Source organism: Cottoperca gobio, chromosome 10 (assembly GCF_900634415.1).
Source record: "Cottoperca gobio chromosome 10, fCotGob3.1, whole genome shotgun sequence".
Taxonomy (NCBI): Eukaryota; Metazoa; Chordata; class Actinopteri; order Perciformes; family Bovichtidae; genus Cottoperca; species Cottoperca gobio.
In genome coordinates this window covers 14,641,371-14,664,227 of record NC_041364.1, presented here as the reverse complement: position 1 = coordinate 14,664,227, position 22,857 = coordinate 14,641,371, and the positions used below count along the sequence as shown (strand labels likewise).

At 39.8% G+C, this 22,857-nt stretch overlaps 2 long non-coding RNA genes across 2 annotated transcripts; one reads left to right on the top strand and one right to left on the bottom strand.

Annotated features, from left to right (window-relative positions):
- Nucleotides 1-2,557: 2,557 nt before the first annotated feature.
- On the top strand, nt 2,558-3,254 carry LOC115015194 (uncharacterized). Its single transcript, XR_003832974.1, has 3 exons — nt 2,558-2,662; nt 2,890-2,913; nt 3,234-3,254. It is a non-coding gene; the product is annotated as an uncharacterized LOC115015194 (long non-coding RNA).
- Nucleotides 3,255-6,698: 3,444 nt separating this feature from the next.
- Nucleotides 6,699-9,985, bottom strand: LOC115015122 (uncharacterized). The gene is made up of 2 exons (XR_003832970.1): nt 9,791-9,985; nt 6,699-9,007 (listed from the first exon to the last, which is right to left on the bottom strand). It is a non-coding gene; the product is annotated as an uncharacterized LOC115015122 (long non-coding RNA).
- Nucleotides 9,986-22,857: the final 12,872 nt, after the last annotated feature.

Sequence of the window (22,857 nt, the reverse complement as noted above, 5' to 3'; positions counted from 1 at the left end):
AACTTTTGGCTGTTGTCTTTCATGAGGACAATGGCAAATGCATATTGTTTGTCTCCTTCAAGTTCTTTTGTATTTAGACATTCTTTAATTGCTTGACATACTGTATCCAAATGCACAGCATTATCACCAGCTTCCTCTTCTTTAGATGAAACCAGTATTCCTTCCTTCCATTCCTGCATTATGCCATTATACATTTCTGTTTTGTCACAACAGTTTGTTCTTTGTTTCCAGCTCTCTTCGAACAACTGAATCATTTTCATCCCATCTATAAATTCTAAATTCTTTGAGAAATTGTCACAACAGTTTGTGATCTTTGAATGTCCAACATCCTCTAAGCCTTGATTTCCTCCAATATTCATGTCTTGTTACCTTCTCTTCCTCAGCTCAGTCTGTTGCTGGGTCCAGACCGTGGATTTGACTGTAGGGAGATTTGGTGTAGAGAGGTCTGGTATATTTCTTGTTCAATTTCTTAATGGTCTGCTCGGTTGGATTTCCAGTCATTGGTCGCATGTATGTATGTTTGTGTTTACTGTTAATATCATGAATGTTCACATTCGTTTCAGGGATGAATAGATTTTTGCTTCATATCTTTAACTTGTGACAGTGTTTTGTACGTGTCCCTTGGTATGGACCGCTTTCGCGTCCTTCCAGTTTATGGGGTTCGCTTCCGCGTCCTTCCAGCTTGACATGGTTCACCGTCCCGACGAAGTCAGCATGCTGAAGCTGCTCTTGCGCCCCTCTAGCCGTCCACTTGTGCCCTGTCCCGATGCTGATATCTTCCTGCTGGAACAGCTCATCGTTCTCATTGTCCCGCAGCGGCATCTTGTACTCCTCGGGCCGATGTAACTCAGTGTCTGAATTGTACAAGCAGACAGAGCTGAAAAGCTTCAGTTATTCAAATCAAAGTCAATATTATTAAAGATTCTACTTTTTTTATGACCATTTAGTATTTCATACATGTTTTGCATGTTACCAGTTCTTGAATGGGAACAAAAGAGAAGGCAGAATGAGCCAGCTGTTGCACAGCATGTGGCTTTTACCTCAGATAAAATATGACTGTACATGTGATTAGAAATGTATTCCTGTATGAAAATACCTGTAAATTCATGATGAGCATATGTGAAAGTGATTTTTGAGAAAATAAAACAGACACATTTAATTTACAGTTGGAACTTTAATGTTTACAATGTGCTTCAAGGATAAAGGCTTTTTATGTAGTTGCCAAGTGCAAATCCATCTTGAATTGGCCTAAAGGGTTGATAAAATTCTTCTCTGATCCATGACGGAAGGCCGTTCTCATTTCCCAGTCGTTTGCCGTAGCGAGGGTCCCTGTACCACCAGCCTCCTCGACTGCCTTCTCCCTTGGCTTGAGGAAGCCGATGAGCTTTGAGAATACCACATCTGTGATCTACATTGTTGGTCTTTAGTTTAGTATAGAATGCTAACATTTCCTAATTAACACTAAAGCCAAAGTACAGTACAGAAACACCAACTGACACATTTCCATCCCGAAGGCATGCCGAGCGCTTAGGTGTGTAAAGCTTCGTGACCGGAAATAAATTCTGGTCTGACCTGCTCCACCACTATGCACCACACCTGTTCAGATTCAGATGCACTTTTTAAACTATTTTTAACCAGGTGACGGCCTCATCCCATTGTTATCTGTAAATTCCGACCGCACCCGTACGCACCTACCCGCACCTACGGGACAGAATTGTCAGAACTGAAAGGGGACAGAATTGTTTCAGTTTCGTTTTCGTTGAAAAGTGTAACAACCAGACTCCGAATTCAGATGCCTGTCACATTCATGTACACCTTTTAAACAATTTTCACCTTTTTTAATGTAATCTTTATTCAGTAAAAATATACTTTTAACTATAAAACACTTTGATATTGATAGTATATTTTGTCCTAAATTTGGGAATCCTGTTCTCTCCCAATAGTCATTTCAAGTTCCTTTTCTTTAATTTTCTAAATAAAATTCACTTCACTTTTCAATCACGTCGCTGCCATTCAGTGAACCAGTCCATGTGCCTTTTTCAGTAGTTACCTTGAGCTCATTGGTACTTGGCATTACCTATTTCCTGGGATGAAATTCCATACCACCAGCCTCCTCGACTGCCTTCTCCCTTGGCCTGGGGAAGCCGATGAGGCGAGGGCCTTTGGCTTTGAGCTTGGTGTTCTTTCGCTTCCTCTCTGTCTCCAGTCCGTTGCCATTCTGTGCACATAAATTCCAGTCCAGTGTCTGCTTTTCCCCTTAGGGTGCAAGTAAGTTTCATCTTACATGCCTGTTGAAGAAACGAAAGTGAAAAGTGTAATGAACAACCGCCTCCCACGCCTCTATGTACGTAATGAAACTGGGCATGGCAACAACAGATAGTTCAAAATGATTGGCCAAGGGAAGATATATATTTAGCCAGATGTACCTGTACATGTACAAATAATATATGTATTTAGTTTCTTCAATCTCAAGAAACAAGAAACAAGAAAACAGCAAAAAAACAATTTTCAAACAGGGGTTGACAAGCCTTGCTATCACAAAACATTTACTTTTAAAGCTTATCGACCAGTAAGATTTAACTACATTACCTACGTAATGGTCTTTTATGACGAGAACAAGGTTTGTCAACCCCTGTTTGACAGGCATTCCATCCCAAGTCTGGTAAGTTACAACAATTTTGGACACATTTTCGACCTGTTTTTCTAAATGTATTTGTGCATTTAGTGTTTTGTACGTAGCCTTTGCGTGAATGTATAAAACTGGTCTATGTAATTCTGTTAGGATGAGCATATTATTAACTTTGAAGCAATACAACGTAAAAAGCAATAGAAACTTTACTTGTAAAAAATATATTTTAATCGTTTATCTGATTTAATTTGTCTCTCCAGGCTCTGAACCCTCTGACCATGCAGGTAAGTGGTTACTCTTCTCTTATACCTATACCGATATATATATAAAAGTAGGATATATAGGCAAAATAAAAAAATGTAAAGGGTTAAATGATAGACAACACTGACAATTGATTAGAGTTGCTGGAATATGACATTAATAATTAAGTAATTTCACAATATAAATATATATATATATAAATATAAATATATATATATATATATATATATATATATATATATATATATAAATATAAATATATATATATATATATATATATATATACACATTTATATATGTATATGTACATATATATGTAAATGTACCTTTTTTTCTCACTAAGCCGGACAGAAGCAGACAACAAGACAGAGACGAAAGGTACTGTACACTCTAAGAGATGAAATGCTCTATTTACTCAATCTAGTTATGTCAACCAGTCCCATGATACAGGGTCAAGTAAATGTGAAAAGACAGATTTTGGTGGTTCAAATTAGTCCAAAAATGTTTTCCTTCAACTGACTTTAATAAGTCTGCATTCAAGTTATGACAATGAACTTTGTCAAAACCTTGTCCCATGTCCCCCATTTCTGTATTTACACCAGCGTTAGTGGAGGGACAGTGAAGGGACAGATATAACATAAGTATTAAACAGATTCAACATACTGTACACATAAAGTACCTAATAGTGGGCCTGTATCTAACAGCCATCTTCCATATTCACGTTGAATGTTTTGGTGACTCCAACACACCACCATTAAGTACATTTGCAGCTGCACATGGAAATAACTTAATACTTAGCATATGATTTTGTTCTGTGAATTCAATTCAACCTTTTTTATTATCCAGGGAAGAAGACCAGCATCAGAAAGATCGTCCCAGTGGCCGGAGGAAGAATTTAAAAAAGCTTCGGATGTTACCCGAAGATATTCAGCAGTTCAAAAATATGATTGAACAACAAATTATTTGGGACCAAAAAAATTTAAATCTAAAAAGGGAAACCATTATTGATATAGTTCAGGCAAATACATTCACGCAGTTTATCTTAAGGTCATCTGAATGTTATGATGAGAAAGAAAAAGCCCAGTATGCATTTGCTGTTGTTTTAAAGAAAAGAGGTAAACACAAGTCCTTTCCTGCGGTTAAAGTAAAGTATCCAAGTAAAATACACACCAAGGAAATTCTAGTCAAAGACATTGATGCATTCTTTAAGAAAGAAGGGAAGAAAATGTTGAAGACACTAATAATATATACCTATAACAGTCCATGTCTGAAAAGAGGAAAACATGCAGAATGTTGTATGTTTTTACTTTTAGATAAAGCCTATCAATGGTACTGTGAATATGGAATAGAGACTGAAGTAGTATTCACAGTGCCTTGGGGACTAGGTGGACCAAAATATTATAAGGCTCTCTTGTCTTCTGACATCACACAGGATTATTATCCATATATTGAAAGATGCAAGAACATTCCCTTCAAAGTGGAAATGAATACATTTAGAACAATAAATAAAAGTAGTGGTATCAGAGATATACTTAATGATCCCAATTATATAAAAGAAAAGAAAAGCTTACTACTGGAGACAATTAAATCTGCTGAGAGTGCTCTTGTGACATTGGCAGAAACATCTGGTCTGAAAGAAGAACATTTGGACCGTGGAAGAGAACTAATCACTTCATTCACATTTCCTCTAAAGAGCCAAATTTATGAGATTTTGACAAAGAACTGGAATGAAATGGTCAACAACTCTTCAATGCAACTTATAAGGGACAAAATATGCGCAGATTCCCAAACTGCAGCGGTCAATTGTTTTGTCAGAGGCTTTAAGTCAAGATTTTGGAACAGCGACTTTTTAAAGTTTTCTCATATGCCGCCTCCCAAGGACTGAGAATATATTGAATTCATTATACTTCATTTTGATTAGAATTTATTATCTAATACAAAATGTATTATATATATTGTATACAATACTAAATGGCAATAATTGTGTTGAATTAGTATTGGTCTAGTTTTGAGAAGAAGGATTTTTTTAAATTTGATAATATTAACTTTGGGTACCAATTGTAATTAGAGCTTAAAGTTTGTCTGATGGCAATAAAACCTTTAAAAAAAAAAAGAAGCTGTGTTTGCTTTGTTCCCACATCACCAAAATGTATCTGCCTGTGATTAAACCATCAAAGAATGCAGTTTTTTAAAAGACAAAAACGTTTGTTATAACTATACTTGTTAGATTATAGTTTATGGTATATGAAAATGTAAAACAGGTCAGAAAAATGTCAAAGCAATCAGTCATTTCTCAGCTGTCACATGGAAAGAGACCGCAAATGACAAACTCTGAATTACACATTTGTCATGCTAGTGCATGTCCTTGTTTGTTCTCTCTGTGATGTCTCTTCGCTACCATCTCTCTACCTTTGAGTAAATTAATTCATTCATTTCTGTAATTAATTAAAAAGTATTCTTAAGTTTTCTCTGTTATTGGGAGAAGACCCAGGTAAGAGGAAGTAGGTTACGCCTTTAAACAAGTGTTGAATTTGTGTTTAATAAACTACTTGAGAGGTGAGCGACACCCTCAGTATTTTTGCTAGTTACATAGGGTTAGATGGGTTTTCTTTTTGGTAAGACAACCTGTAACCACAGCAAAATAATAGCCAACTACACTAAAAGCAGAGAGCAAAATAAAAACACTGCACTACCTTAAGGCCCTGTCACACATATCCATATGACAGAAAAGTATGCCGGCCCATACGAAATATCGGCAATACGTTGATATAAATTAAGGGTAAATTGTGATCGTTTGAAGGACGCAGACGACACGCCGAACACGGCAGACACACAGCCCTGTCACACAGTTCTGTATGACAGAAACATGCCGCCGTATATGAAAAGTAGCTCAAGATTTCAAGTCCAAATACGTCCAACTTTTCCACAGCGGTGTTGTAGCTGACGTACACATAACGTATACATAACAAATTATTATACACATGTGAAACATTGATAGCGTATCACTTACTTATTTAAAACGTATCAGAGCGTCTGGCCAACAGAGCTGGAAAAGTGCCATCTGGTTCACGTCATGCTGGAGAACGGCTAACATGCTGAACGCTAGCTGTACTGTAGAAACACGTTTAATAAGTTACTCCGTCGTCAGGCATAATGTTAACATAGGGTATCCACTCGTTATCAATACATTGGCTGTAGGATTCACCGTCAGCCGACGTTGCCTATATCTAACGTATTTACGTAGGTAAGTATTCAAGTACGTATTCCGTATTCACGTATGTCTAACGTCACGTAACGTCTGCATGTCTTATGAAGCACACGTCAGGTACGTCCAGTAATTTTGAACATGCTCAAAACATCAGCGTTCAACAACGCACCCCAGCGTAACACCGCCTGCTCTTAACGAATACTACTTATATCTTACCTTATATCAACGTAAACCAGCATGTTGCCGATATTTTGTATACGCTATATTTTTGTATACGTTATGCATTTGTTGGGTATTCGTCTGATACGTTTTGTATAAGTAAGTGATACTCAATCAATACGTTAGACATGCGTATCTTTATACGTTCACTTTTCCGAACCGATCAGATGAAAGGTTGGACGTATTTGGACTCTGACAAATTTTCATATACGCCAGCATACATTTCTGCCATACGGAAGTGTGTGTGACAGGGCCTTAACAAAAGTTATTTTTGTGCAATGTTTGTATTTCTTTTTTAAATAACTGAATAAGCAAGATGGATGTTCCTCCTTCATCTAACCACAATTAGATTTGTTTCAACTGTACAACAGTCAGTAACACTCAGATTTGATTTCCTTTATTAGTAGTTTTATTACTGATACATGACCTTACAGCACACACACTGTAATCCTGTTTGACATGGAGCTTTAAGAATTGGCACAAACCATATACAAATTAACATTTCTGTATACAATACTGATTTCAAACAGAAGAAACAACAATAAATATCCACAAATGGCATAAAAACAAGATTTAAAAAAAATGCAGGGTTGTATCTTGAGAAGAGAAAAAAAGTATTTTCATTGTGTGCCGTCTTCTATTCAGTGTTTCTATTCTATGTAAACATTAAATTAAGACTGAAAACAAAATTCTGTTTTCAGCTTTTGGCCCTAAAATACTTATGAACCAGTTTGAGTAGAGTACATAGCAGAACGTGAATGTACGTTGTATCAGTTTATACTCAGTCTGGAGATTCCTTACTTTGTGATGGAGGAGAGTTCAAATTAATGAGACAAGACAGAAAAATAAAAAATGTTACAAATACAAAACTCATAAACAAAATACAAAAATCAAGACTTCTAACAGCAGAAGTCCACACTGGAGTCCGAGCTTCTTCCAGTTTCAGAACATTAAGGACTTTAAGAAGTTTAAAAAGCACACAAATGATTAAAAAAATTAAATGTGTTGAAGCCCAGAGAATGAATAAGGCAAGCAAGCTCATACTGTATATACAGTCAAGATTACTATTTACATCGTGTTTACATATTGTTTAGTAACTCTGCCAACAGTTGAGGTGGGGTTCGTCTCCCCCTACTGGTTCAAACTAGTGTCACATCGTAGACAGCAGTATTGAGTGCAGAAATAGTCTCATGCTTTTAAATCTCAGCAGAAACAATGGCCAATGCATTGGCTGGCAACCAGAAGAGCCCATCCCAGAACAAAAATCCAGCGTGTTTAGAAACACCCGGAGCCTGGTCTGACACTTCCTCCACATCTGCAACAACAGCACGGGGATGAGAAAATAATTCCTCAGTCTCCTGCTGTTGATTTTGGTTTAAATATTTCCATATTGCTTTGCTTTATCCTGGATTCTGAGATGTATAACTATTACAGAGAGGCAGAGTGTCACCACACCGCTGGGTGAGAGGAGTGAGAAAGTGCAGCGCTACTCCCCGACTTTCTAATGTTGAACACAAACAATATACAGACATCACTACTGTGGTGAAAGCAGATATGTTGCCTCACAACTCTTCTATGACTACTGTATTGACTGGGGAGGTACAGCATTACCTTAAGAGGCCTGGCTATGCACAACTGATTATACCTATTATTGATATCACCAAAATAACTGGATAAAACAGAAGTGTAATAAATATGAGTGGAGTCTATATGAAGGATAATCAGCCAACACTAAACAAACCACTCCATCACCAGTACTGTACATGACATGAAAGTCACATTAAAGCAGTGAGGAAGAAAGTTGCTGTAAGTGAGACCTGAACTTAGCAGAGCCAGACTCAGTAAGAGGTATAGAGACTTAATGTGGGGAAGCTAAACTCTTCCACAAGCTGTGAGGCCCAAGATGCAGTCAAACAGGTCAAAATGAATAAGACAATATAGAAACAAAAAGAGGTCTGATCACAAGTCATACTGTAAAGCTAGACAGTTGCATGAGCAAAGACATGGTGGTGAGCTGAGCTGTCGTCATAAGTGGGAACTATTAGGTCTGAAACCGTAATGAAGACGTTTACAACGATCCATCAATGCTTTACAGTTGATTTCAACCGTCTTGGTGATGTTTGTACTCCAGAGACAACATCTGAGGATTTCTACCATCATGGTCAGGTCCAGAGGAGTACCCAGACTTGTAGCCTGAACGCACCGGGGTGGGTCAGATTGTTTTTAATTGAAAATCATGCAGGAGTAGCCCAAAGGACACAAAAGGCAACCAAATATAGAGAACGAGGAGTGAAGAATGTGGAAAACTGCAACATGGTGAGCTAATGTTCTCACGTACTATAGGGACCTACATATATGTCGGGGTTAAAATAAAAAAGGGAGCATTTCTTGAAGCGTCACTAACCATCAGATTAAAAACATGTCTAAAAAACGACTGTTGAATCTGGGATGAGCTCACAGTAAGCAAAAGCGTGAGAACAAATATGCAGCAACCCGGTAAATGTAAAAGAGCTGTTGCCACAGTGAATAGGTGTTTGTGTGGAGAGCAGACAAAAGGAAGAAGGGCCTGCAGCCTGTGGGTGGAGCGAGTGTAGGCCTGTGGGTGTGGACAGCAGGCCTCATGGCGGCGTCTCTGCATTGTTAGTTGTGGTCTTTTTCTTGGCCGGCTTCTTCACCGTCTTGGTTTGAGTCTTGCAGAGAGAGAGAGGGAGGAAGAACAGGTGTAATTTACACAGTTGCGTAAACGACTAAAGTAAAGAAGGAACAATACAACAATGAATTATAAAAATGGAGAGGAGGTCCAAAGGTTCGACTAAAGTTGAGCGATACATCGAGTTTCATGATAACACACAAAAAGGTCAGTTTACTCTTCATGGAGAGTTGGATCATTTCTTCTATGGCTCTGGAGGAGTTGTCAGGTGAAGGACGGGTCATTTTACATTTCTTTTCAATTAAATTTCCCCACACTCAGCGCCCCCAAAAAAGGACGTGATGTCACATTTCAGATGGAGGTAAAACATAAATATTGAGCAGAGGGATCACAAACTGTTAACTGTATGAATAATAAATTCTACATTTCCAAACACAGTGCAGCAGTGTTTCCATTGGCCGACTAAACAAATCCACTCGCTCAAAGTTGAACTTTGACCTAGAAATTTGTCGGAGCCGACTATTGATCGAAACCTAAACAGGGAACTCGTGCTTGAATTTGTCGGTCATTCTGGATCCATTGAAGTGAATGGGAAATGGAGAGACTACTTGTTGTACACAAGTGTAATGTGACCATACCTTTCCACTTGAGATCACAAATATTTGTCAGAAAAACCTGCAGTACACACTGAGGGCATAAAGTTTAAAAGATAAGGACATTTGACGAGCAGGGGAGGTCTACTGAAAGATGCTATCAAATTGCAATATGGGAATTTTAGGATCAAGTGCTTTTTTGTTTTATTGGTGCGCTTTATTGGCCTTACCTCCGTCTTAGCAGCAGGTTTCTTGGTTGTCTTGACACTGGGAGCGCGTTTGGGGACTTTTTCTCCCACATCCTCATCAGAGTGTTCAGTCCTCGTGTCCGATTGGTCAGAGCTGTGTTGGGATGACGCATCGTCAGCAAGGGACGCGGCTGCCAAAGAGCGGGCTGCAGGATCGGACAAAAAATGTTGGTCACTCACAGAGAGAGATGTTCAGACTTAAAGCAGGTTTATATAAAAAAAAAAAATTTAATTTAAAAAGCAGCCGAGAGACCAGAGAAATTGAGCCAATATGGGGTCAATTTGAACTCCGTCAGCAGATATTATTAGCCCGTCAGATGTGTGCATTTCATCACCTCTGAACCAAAAGGATTTAATTCTATAAACATTCAAATGGATGAAACTCCTCCTCCATCAAATTTACAAGAGTGAAGCAACTGTTCAAAAGTGTGTATTTGCAGACCAGCACATCACTTCAGTCACAGCCTCTCACACCACCTAGTGGTCAAAGCTTCAAAATACAGGTATCGTTTCCACCAGTTTTAACATTGGATGTAGGCTGCATTTTATATTAACAAGGAATCTCTTTAGGGCTGGGAAATATATCGATATCGTGATAAGACACTAGATATCGTCTTTTGGATATCGTTATATGGCTTATGTGTTGTCTTTCCTTGCTTTAAAGGCTGCATTACAGTAAAGTGATTTAATTTCCTGAACTTCCCAGACTGTTCCATTAGTGGCCTTTATCTACTTAATCATTATATCGAAAATCTCATTGTGTAAATATTTTGTGAAAGCACCAATATAGCCCCGATATTGATAGAGGTATTTGGTCAAAAGTATTGTGACATTTGATTTTCTCCACATCGACCAGCCCTGGTCTCTTCTGCCCAGCCACCATTAGTATCTGGGTAAGGAAATGTATTGGTTAATAACAATTCAGACAGGGTCAACAGAGGTACATCCTTTTTAGTGCACTCACACCAAAAGTGCTTTGCAGAGTGCTTTGGTCACCGTCTGCTGCCAAAGGGACTCTGGTGCTGCAGCATGTGGAAAAACAAAACAGTCATGCCTCTTTCCCTAGGATTGGACGTCCCTACACTAAACTTAAACCATCTGCAGTAGTGGTCTGGAAGGGTCATGAGATGATTAAAAGGGATTTGAAAAGATATGGTGACAAACTGCTTGCTTTGTCCGATCCAAAATTCAGTTTACAAAAGATATAAAACTGTAAAAATCCACAAATCCTAAAATTTGAGAAGCTGAAAGTTACGACATAAACAATTAATGGTCCAAATTGTTGGGGATTCATTTTCAGTTGATCAACAGATATATTAATTAACTAATTATTTCAGTCTGAAAGAGAAGAGCTAGAAAATCCCTTCCCTCTGTGGCCTCGGGCACTACATTCTCTGATTTAAGCAAGTTTTAGGAAGAGACAGAAAGAAATGAGGAAAACACATTCAGAACACATCATGTACAGGAGTACAGCATCAATCCATTCTGTTCCATTTACAAATTCTTTTTATAAATGGAAAATAACTTTAAAAAAAAATGTTTTGCTTGTTAACAGTTAGGTGGTTTAGTGGGAAGATTAAATAGTTATTCTAAAATAACCAGTCTGCTCTATTCATTGAAGACCAAGATGGGATTGAAAGCTCTTCATCATCAGTAAGAGGAACTCTGAGTTTGGATTCTCTTCACTATATACCATTATTATATGCGACTTGTTCACAAAAAGGTTATACATTTATTTATTTTTTAAAAAGGAACATCCACAACTGCACAAATCTGTTGTCTTTCATGAGGACAATGGCAAATGCATATTGTTTGTCTCCTTCAAGTTCTTTTGTATTTAGACATTCTTTAATTGCTTGACATACTGTATCCAAATGCACAGCATTATCACCAGCTTCCTCTTCTTTAGATGAAACCAGTATTCCTTCCTTCCATTCCTGCATTATGCCATTATACATTTCTGTTTTGTCACGACAGTTTGTTCTTTGTTTCCAGCTCTCTTCGAACAACTGAATCATTTTCATCCCATCTATAAATTCTAAATTCTTTGAGAAATTGTCACAACAGTTTGTGATCTTTGAATGTCCAACATCCTCTAAGCCTTGATTTCCTCCAATATTCATGTCTTGTTACCTTCTCTTCCTCAGCTCAGTCTGTTGCTGGGTCCAGACCGTGGATTTGACTGTAGGGAGGTTTGGTGTAGAGAGGTTTGGTATATTTCTTGTTCAATTTCTTAATGGTCTGCTCGGTTGGATTTCCAGTCATTGGTCGCATGTATGTATGTTTGTGTTTACTGTTAATATCATGAATGTTCACATTCGTTTCAGGGATGAATAGATTTTTGCTTCATATCTTTAACTTGTGACAGTGTTTTGTACGTGTCCCTTGGTATGGACCGCTTTCGCGTCCTTCCAGTTTATGGGGTTCGCTTCCGCGTCCTTCCAGCTTGACATGGTTCACCGTCCCGACGAAGTCAGCATGCTGAAGCTGCTCTTGCGCCCCTCTAGCCGTCCACTTGTGCCCTGTCCCGATGCTGATATCTTCCTGCTGGAACAGCTCATCGTTCTCATTGTCCCGCAGCGGCATCTTGTACTCCTCGGGCCGATGTAACTCAGTCTCTGAATTGTACAAGCCGACAGAGCTGAAAGTTTTCAACGTATGAGTGAAAAATTGAGTTGGACAACAACTGCCAACTTCTTTTGCAGTCAGCAGGCTCGAACCTTCAATCTTTGTGTTGCAAAGCAAGAGCACTAACCACTGTACTGCCAAACAAACAATGAGGTCATCAGTTTGTGGGCGATAAATATCTTCCACTGTTCTGTCATGGTGTGGGGAGTGTCCTAGTTGTTCAGTGGAAATCTATGCACCTTGTGGCGTCGGACTACAGTGTAGGCCTATAGTAATACAAATGTTACTTGGAATGTTGAACACACTTTATATATACATTACTTTAGTACATTACTTTAGTTCACAGAAACTGCTAAAGCCGTTGCTTTTATTTGGAATTAACTGGAAAGAATGGCTCTAGAGATGACTCTTTACACAATCAAAAGCTTGCATCACTTTGGTGTTATAGCTTATTATTCAAATCAAAGTCAATATTATTAAAGATTCTACTTTTTTTATGACCATTTTGTATTTCATACATGTTTTGCATGTTACCAGTTCTTGAATGGGAACAAAAGAGAAGGCAGAATGAGCCAGCTGTTGCACAGCATGTGGCTTTTACCTCAGATAAAATATGACTGTACATGTGATTAGAAATGTATTCCTGTATGAAAATACCTGTAAATTCATGATGAGCATATGTGAAAGTGATTTTTGAGAAAATAAAACAGACACATTTCATTTACAGTTGGAACTTTAATGTTTATAATGTGCTTCAAGGAAAAAGGCTTTTTATGTAGTTGCCAAGTGCAAATCCATCTTGAATTGGCCTAAAGGGTTGATACAATTCTTCTCCTGATCCATGACGGAAGGCCGCTCTCATTTCCCAGTTGTTTGCCGTAGCGAGGGTCCCTGTACCACCAGCCTCCTCGACTGCCTTCTCCCTTGGCCTGGGGAAGCCGATGAGGCGAGGGCCTTTGGCTTTGAGCTTGGTGTTCTTTCGCTTCCTCTCTGTCTCCAGTCCCTCGGCCAGCGGGGCCAACACCTGATCATGGCGCCATCTGAATCTCCCGTCCGTCAGGCTTGCTTGGCATGATGGCATGAGGTGTTCCAGATTGGCTGGTCACCCACACAGCAAACAGCAGGGATTCTCAGTTAGTCTCTACCTTTCGGAAGTTTGTTGGTGTTGGTGTATGGACAGAACAAAGCAGAAACTTGATCCGGTGCCTCTCCATATTTCGGATATCCTTCTATCCCAGAGATCTTCCTCGCACACTGTCCCAACCGGTCCAGCTGCTCTGCTGTCTCATTTCCACCGATCGGTGTCCCTGTGCATCACACTCCACCGCTCCTCTGGCTTTTGCGTCCTTCCAGCTTGATCTGCCAATGCAGCCCAGGCACAGTCTTCCCTGGTTCACCGTCTCGACGATGTCAGCATGCTGAAGCCGCTCTTCCGCCTCTCTCAGTGCACCGCTAGCCGTCCACTTGCGCCCTGTGCGGATGCTGATATCTGCCTGCTGGAACAGTTCGTTCTCACTGTCCCGCAGGGTCATGGCTAACCAAACTTTTGCCGTCTTGTACTCCTCGGCAGCTGCTGATGTCATCGGCAGCTGTAGTTCACTCTCTGAATTGTACAAGCCGAAAGAGCAGAAGCTCTTGGGGGGACAGACAGTCGCCTCTTCGGGCAGTTGTGGATTTTTGCAAAGCTTCTACTGTTGATAAGGGAACCTTGTACACGAGCAGTGGCCAGTGAGTAGGAAGGACTCCATGCTGGGAGCCCCAGGTCTTATACTTCCAAGGAGGGCCAATCTTCTCTAGGACTCTTATTCCCATCTCTGCTTGGTTGAGCATCTCCTCCACACTCGCCTTGTCATTCAGTTTGCCTCTGCACCACCTGCCAAGACTCCTTGGATACTCTTCAGGTAGGCTATTTGAGAGGAATATGGTGAAGCTGCAAGGGGCTGCTGTTCCCCAGTAATGATTTGAACTGTTCTCTAAAAAGATGAACTACAGCACTGTTGAATTCTTCAGTGATGGATTCCCTGATGGGTGTCATTGAGCTGTTGTCGACCGTTTCTCTCAACACCTTCTGTAACATTTCTCAAACTTTGTCGTGTACTAATGGCAAACATTTGAAGGAATCAATCTTCTGCTTTCCGCGGTCCAAATGATCGTCACGCAGACCAGATGAACATTCTGCCATGCTCACTAGGGTTTCTCTAGCAGATTTAATATCACAGAGGAGTGTGTTTTTGTCGTTGTCTTTAGCATGCGACAGAATTTTGTAGATATGACTGTTGTTAAAAATGTCCCTGAGATTTTTAGGATCCAATTTGAAATGGATGTCCTTGCATTTCTCAACATGTGAATGAAAATCACTGCTGGGACATGAAACGATGGAATAGTTGAGATATTTAAATCTATTTGGACCACTTAGTCCCCAAAGCTTTGAGAATGCCACATCTGTAGAAACGTCATAATCTTCACGCCATTCATAGGCTTTGTGTAAAAGCTGAAACATACAAGGGACAATTTGGTTTTCCCTTTTCAAACAAGGGCTATTATGTGTATAAATGAAAATGTGTTCCGCCATTGTTCCATTACGACGGAGAAATGCATCCAGGTGTTGAATTAAAATTTCTTCACTGTGGTTTGCTGTTTTAATGCTCAGTCCACTTTGGTCCAGTTTGGTGTACGGAGCACCAGACTCTTTGTTCTTTCTTTTCAAATCTGGATAAACTGTGGGAAAGAACTTTTTGCTGTTGTCTTTCATGAGGACAATGGCAGATGCATATTGTTTGTCTCCTTCAAGTTCTTTTGTATTTAGACATTCTTTAATTGCTTGACATACTGTATCCAAATGCACAGCATTATCACCAGCTTCCTCTTCTTTAGATGGAACCAGTATTCCTTCCTTCCATTCCTGCATTATGCCATTATACATTTCTGTTTTGTCACGACAGTTTGTTCTTTGTTTCCAGCTCTCTTCGAACAACTGAATCATTTTCATCCCATCTATAAATTCTAAATTCTTTGAGAAGTTGTCACAACAGTTTGTGATCTTTGAATGTCCAACATCCTCTAAGCCTTGATTTCCTCCAATATTCATGTCTTGTTACCTTCTCTTCCTCAGCTCAGTCTGTTGCTGGGTCCAGACCGTGGATTTGACTGCAGGTCCTGACAATGGTATTTGTATTTGTAAATCCGTATTTTGCTATTCCACTGATCAACACTGAGTGCGTATAGAGAGGTTGGTATATTTCTTGTTCAATTTCTTAATGGTCTGCTCGGTTGGATTTCCAGTCATTGGTCGTATGTATGTATGTTTGTGTTTACTGTTAATATATATAATATCGTTCTCATTGTCCCGCACCCTGCATCTTGTACTTTTCGGGTTGGAGCCGAAAGATTTCAACGTATGAGTGAAAAATCTAGTTGGACAACAACTGCCAACTTCTTTTGCAGTCAGCAGGCTCGAACCTTCAATCTTGGTGTTGCAAAGGAAGAGCACTAACCACTGTACTGCCAAACAAACAATTATGCTTTTAGTTTGTGGGCCATAAATATCTTCTACTTATCTGTCATGGTGTGGGAAGTGTCCTAGTTGTTCAGTGGAAATCTATGCACCTTGTGGCGTCGGACTACAGTGTAGGCCTATAGTAATACAAATGTTACTCGGAATGTTGAACACACTTTATATATACATTACTTTAGTACATTACTTTAGTTCACAGAAACTGCTAAAGCCGTTGCTTTTATTTGGAATTAACTGGAAAGAATGGCTCTAGAGATGACTCTTTACACAATCAAAAGCTTGCATCACTTTGGTGTTATAGCTTATTATTCAAATCAAAGTCAATATTATTAAAGATTCTACTTTTTTTATGACCATTTAGTATTTCATACATGTTTTGCATGTTACCAGTTCTTGAATGGGAACAAAAGAGAAGGCAGAATGAGCCAGCTGTTGCACAGCATGTGGCTTTTACCTCAGATAAAATATGACTGTACATGTGATTAGAAATGTATTCCTGTATGAAAATACCTGTAAATTCATGATGAGCATATGTGAAAGTGATTTTTGAGAAAATAAAACAGACACATTTCATTTACAGTTGGAACTTTAATGTTTACAATGTGCTTCAAGGATAAAGGCTTTTTATGTAGTTGCCAAGTGCAAATCCATCTTGAATTGGCCTAAAGGGTTGATAAAATTCTTCTCTGATCCATGACGGAAGGCCGTTCTCATTTCCCAGTCGTTTGCCGTAGCGAGGGTCCCTGTACCACCAGCCTCCTCGACTGCCTTCTCCCTTGGCTTGAGGAAGCCGATGAGCTTTGAGAATACCACATCTGTGATCTACATTGTTGGTCTTTAGTTTAGTATAGAATGCTAACATTTCCTAATTAACACTAAAGCCAAAGTACAGTACAGAAACACCAACTGACACATTTCCATCCCGAAGGCATGCCGAGCGCTTAGGTGTGTAAAGCTTCGTGACCGGAAATAAATTCTGGTCTGACCTGCTCCACCACTATGCACCACACCTGTTAAAACAAAAGTGGAAATATGTAATTGTTTGTGTGGGAGAAAATCCCTGAAGCTGGGCCGGATGTCCTCAGGATCTTCACCACATTATTATACAAGTTATTACAACACTTCTGTATTGCTTTAAAAAAAAAAACATCTCAGTGTCTGTCTTATAGACTAAAAAACTTTAACGATTAACAGTATACAAATACAGTACATCTGAAGTTTCTCTCAGACCAGTTTCTTATCTTCATGTTTCAGACAGTTGCTAACTAAGATCATTATCCTGCTACAAAAAATATCCAACATGAAGAACAATCGAATAGATAGCATCGCTTAAATTGGTACCAGGGAGCAACATTTCCTGTAAATATGGATTGACACAGAAAGAAATTGAGAATCCAAGTTCAGCTAAGAGTTCAGATTCAGATGCACTTTTTAAACTATTTTTAACCAGGTGACGGCCTCATCCCATTGTTATCTGTAAATTCCGACCGCACCCGTACGCACCTACCCGCACCTACGGGACAGAATTGTCAGAACTGAAAGGGGACAGAATTGTTTCAGTTTCGTTTTCGTTGAAAAGTGTAACAACCGGACTCCGAATTCAGATGCCTGTCACATTCATGTACACCTTTTAAACAATTTTCACCTTTTTTAATGTAATCTTTATTCAGTAAAAATATACTTTTAACTATAAAACACTTTGATATTGATAGTATATTTTGTCCTAAATTGGGGAATCCTGTTCTCTACCAATAGTCATTTCAAGTTCCTTTTCTTTAATTTTCTAAATAAAATTCACTTCACTTTTCAATCACGTCGCTGCCATTCAGTGAACCAGTCCATGTGCCTTTTTCAGTAGTTACCTTGAGCTCATTGGTACTTGGCATTACCTATTTCCTGGGATGAAATTCCATACCACCAGCCTCCTCGACTGCCTTCTCCCTTGGCCTGGGGAAGCCGATGAGGCGAGGGCCTTTGGCTTTGAGCTTGGTGTTCTTTCGCTTCCTCTCTGTCTCCAGTCCCTCGGCCAGCGGGGCCAACACCTGATCATGGCGCCATCTGAATCTCCCGTCCGTCAGGCTTGCTTGGCATGATGGCATGAGGTGTTCCAGATTGGCTGGTCACCCACACAGCAAACAGCAGGGATTCTCAGTTAGTCTCTACCTTTCGGAAGTTTGTTGGTGTTGGTGTATGGACAGAACAAAGCAGAAACTTGATCCGGTGCCTCTCCATATTTCGGATATCCTTCTATCCCAGAGATCTTCCTCGCACACTGTCCCAACCGGTCCAGCTGCTCTGCTGTCTCATTTCCACCGATCGGTGTCCCTGTGCATCACACTCCACCGCTCCTCTGGCTTTTGCGTCCTTCCAGCTTGATCTGCCAATGCAGCCCAGGCACAGTCTTCCCTGGTTCACCGTCTCGACGATGTCAGCATGCTGAAGCCGCTCTTCCGCCTCTCTCAGTGCACCGCTAGCCGTCCACTTGCGCCCTGTGCGGATGCTGATATCTGCCTGCTGGAACAGTTCGTTCTCACTGTCCCGCAGGGTCATGGCTAACCAAACTTTTGCCGTCTTGTACTCCTCGGCAGCTGCTGATGTCATCGGCAGCTGTAGTTCACTCTCTGAATTGTACAAGCCGAAAGAGCAGAAGCTCTTGGGGGGACAGACAGTCGCCTCTTCGGGCAGTTGTGGATTTTTGCAAAGCTTCTACTGTTGATAAGGGAACCTTGTACACGAGCAGTGGCCAGTGAGTAGGAAGGACTCCATGCTGGGAGCCCCAGGTCTTATACTTCCAAGGAGGGCCACTCTTCTCTAGGACTCTTATTCCCATCTCTGCTTGGTTGAGCATCTCCTCCACACTCGCCTTGTCATTCAGTTTGCCTCTGCACCACCTGCCAAGACTCCTTGGATACTCTTCAGGTAGGCTATTTGAGAGGAATATGGTGAAGCTGCAAGGGGCTGCTGTTCCCCAGTAATGATTTTAACTGTTCTCTAAAAAGATGAACTACAGCACTGTTGAATTCTTCAGTGATGGATTCCCTGATGGGTGTCATTGAGCTGTTGTCGACCGTTTCTCTCAACACCTTCTGTAACATTTCTCAAACTTTGTCGTGTACTAATGGCAAACATTTGAAGGAATCAATCTTCTGCTTTCCGCGGTCCAAATGATCGTCACGCAGACCAGATGAACATTCTGCCATGCTCACTAGGGTTTCTCTAGCAGATTTAATATCACAGAGGAGTGTGTTTTTGTCGTTGTCTTTAGCATGCGACAGAATTTTGTAGATATGACTGTTGTTAAAAATGTCCCTGAGATTTTTAGGATCCAATTTGAAATGGATGTCCTTGCATTTCTCAACATGTGAATGAAAATCACTGCTGGGACATGAAACGATGGAATAGTTGAGATATTTAAATCTATTTGGACCACTTAGTCCCCAAAGCTTTGAGAATGCCACATCTGTAGAAACGTCATAATCTTCACGCCATTCATAGGCTTTGTGTAAAAGCTGAAACATACAAGGGACAATTTGGTTTTCCCTTTTCAAACAAGGGCTATTATGTGTATAAATGAAAATGTGTTCCGCCATTGTTCCATTACGACGGAGAAATGCATCCAGGTGTTGAATTAAAATTTCTTCACTGTGGTTTGCTGTTTTAATGCTCAGTCCACTTTGGTCCAGTTTGGTGTACGGAGCACCAGACTCTTTGTTCTTTCTTTTCAAATCTGGATAAACTGTGGGAAAGAACTTTTTGCTGTTGTCTTTCATGAGGACAATGGCAGATGCATATTGTTTGTCTCCTTCAAGTTCTTTTGTATTTAGACATTCTTTAATTGCTTGACATACTGTATCCAAATGCACAGCATTATCACCAGCTTCCTCTTCTTTAGATGGAACCAGTATTCCTTCCTTCCATTCCTGCATTATGCCATTATACATTTCTGTTTTGTCACGACAGTTTGTTCTTTGTTTCCAGCTCTCTTCGAACAACTGAATCATTTTCATCCCATCTATAAATTCTAAATTCTTTGAGAAGTTGTCACAACAGTTTGTGATCTTTGAATGTCCAACATCCTCTAAGCCTTGATTTCCTCCAATATTCATGTCTTGTTACCTTCTCTTCCTCAGCTCAGTCTGTTGCTGGGTCCAGACCGTGGATTTGACTGCAGGTCCTGACAATGGTATTTGTATTTGTAAATCCGTATTTTGCTATTCCACTGATCAACACTGAGTGCGTATAGAGAGGTTGGTATATTTCTTGTTCAATTTCTTAATGGTCTGCTCGGTTGGATTTCCAGTCATTGGTCGTATGTATGTATGTTTGTGTTTACTGTTAATATATATAATATCGTTCTCATTGTCCCGCACCCGCATCTTGTACTTTTCGGGTTGGAGCCGAAAGATTTCAACGTATGAGTGAAAAATCTAGTTGGACAACAACTGCCAACTTCTTTTGCAGTCAGCAGGCTCAAACCTTCAATCTTGGTGTTGCAAAGGAAGAGCACTAACCACTGTACTGCCAAACAAACAATTATGCTTTTAGTTTGTGGGCCATAAATATCTTCTACTTATCTGTCATGGTGTGGGAAGTGTCCTAGTTGTTCAGTGGAAATCTATGCACCTTGTGGCGTCGGACTACAGTGTAGGCCTATAGTAATACAAATGTTACTCGGAATGTTGAACACACTTTATATATACATTACTTTAGTACATTACTTTAGTTCACAGAAACTGCTAAAGCCGTTGCTTTTATTTGGAATTAACTGGAAAGAATGGCTCTAGAGATGACTCTTTACACAATCAAAAGCTTGCATCACTTTGGTGTTATAGCTTATTATTCAAATCAAAGTCAATATTATTAAAGATTCTACTTTTTTTATGACCATTTAGTATTTCATACATGTTTTGCATGTTACCAGTTCTTGAATGGGAACAAAAGAGAAGGCAGAATGAGCCAGCTGTTGCACAGCATGTGGCTTTTACCTCAGATAAAATATGACTGTACATGTGATTAGAAATGTATTCCTGTATGAAAATACCTGTAAATTCATGATGAGCATATGTGAAAGTGATTTTTGAGAAAATAAAACAGACACATTTCATTTACAGTTGGAACTTTAATGTTTACAATGTGCTTCAAGGATAAAGGCTTTTTATGTAGTTGCCAAGTGCAAATCCATCTTGAATTGGCCTAAAGGGTTGATAAAATTCTTCTCTGATCCATGACGGAAGGCCGTTCTCATTTCCCAGTCGTTTGCCGTAGCGAGGGTCCCTGTACCACCAGCCTCCTCGACTGCCTTCTCCCTTGGCTTGAGGAAGCCGATGAGCTTTGAGAATACCACATCTGTGATCTACATTGTTGGTCTTTAGTTTAGTATAGAATGCTAACATTTCCTAATTAACACTAAAGCCAAAGTACAGTACAGAAACACCAACTGACACATTTCCATCCCGAAGGCATGCCGAGCGCTTAGGTGTGTAAAGCTTCGTGACCGGAAATAAATTCTGGTCTGACCTGCTCCACCACTATGCACCACACCTGTTAAAACAAAAGTGAAAATATGTAATTGTTTGTGTGGGAGAAAATCCCTGAAGCTGGGCCGGATGTCCTCAGGATCTTCACCACATTATTACACAAGTTATTACAACACTTCTGTATTGCTTTAAAAAAAAAAACATCTCAGTGTCTGTCTTATAGACTAAAAAACTTTAACGATTAACAGTATACAAATACAGTACATCTGAAGTTTCTCTCAGACCAGTTTCTTATCTTCATGTTTCAGACAGTTGCTAACTAAGATCATTATCCTGCTACAAAAAATATCCAACATGAAGAACAATCGAATAGATAGCATCGCTTAAATTGGTACCAGGGAGCAACATTTCCTGTAAATATGGATTGACACAGAAAGAAATTGAGAATCCAAGTTCAGCTAAGAGTTCAGATTCAGATGCACTTTTAAAACTATTTTTAACCAGGTGACGGCCTCATCCCATTGTTATCTGTAAATTCCGACCGCACCCGTACGCACCTACCCGCACCTACGGGACAGAATTGTCAGAACTGAAAGGGGACAGAATTGTTTCAGTTTCGTTTTCGTTGAAAAGTGTAACAACCAGACTCCGAATTCAGATGCCTGTCACATTCATGTACACCTTTTAAACAATTTTCACCTTTTTTAATGTAATCTTTATTCAGTAAAAATATACTTTTAACTATAAAACACTTTGATATTGATAGTATATTTTGTCCTAAATTGGGGAATCCTGTTCTCTCCCAATAGTCATTTCAAGTTCCTTTTCTTTAATTTTCTAAATAAAATTCACTTCACTTTTCAATCACGTCGCTGCCATTCAGTGAACCAGTCCATGTGCCTTTTTCAGTAGTTACCTTGAGCTCATTGGTACTTGGCATTACCTATTTCCTGGGATGAAATTCCATACCACCAGCCTCCTCGACTGCCTTCTCCCTTGGCCTGGGGAAGCCGATGAGGCGAGGGCCTTTGGCTTTGAGCTTGGTGTTCTTTCGCTTCCTCTCTGTCTCCAGTCCGTTGCCATTCTGTGCACATAAATTCCAGTCCAGTGTCTGCTTTTCCCCTTAGGGTGCAAGTAAGTTTCATCTTACATGCCTGTTGAAGAAACGAAAGTGAAAAGTGTAATGAACAACCGCCTCCCACGCCTCTATGTACGTAATGAAACTGGGCATGGCAACAACAGATAGTTCAAAATGATTGGCCAAGGGAAGATATATATATAGCCAGATGTACCTGTACATGTACAAATAATATATGTATTTAGTTTCTTCAATCTCAAGAAACAAGAAACAAGAAAACAGCAAAAAAACAATTTTCAAACAGGGGTTGACAAGCCTTGCTATCACAAAACATTTACTTTTTAAAGCTTAT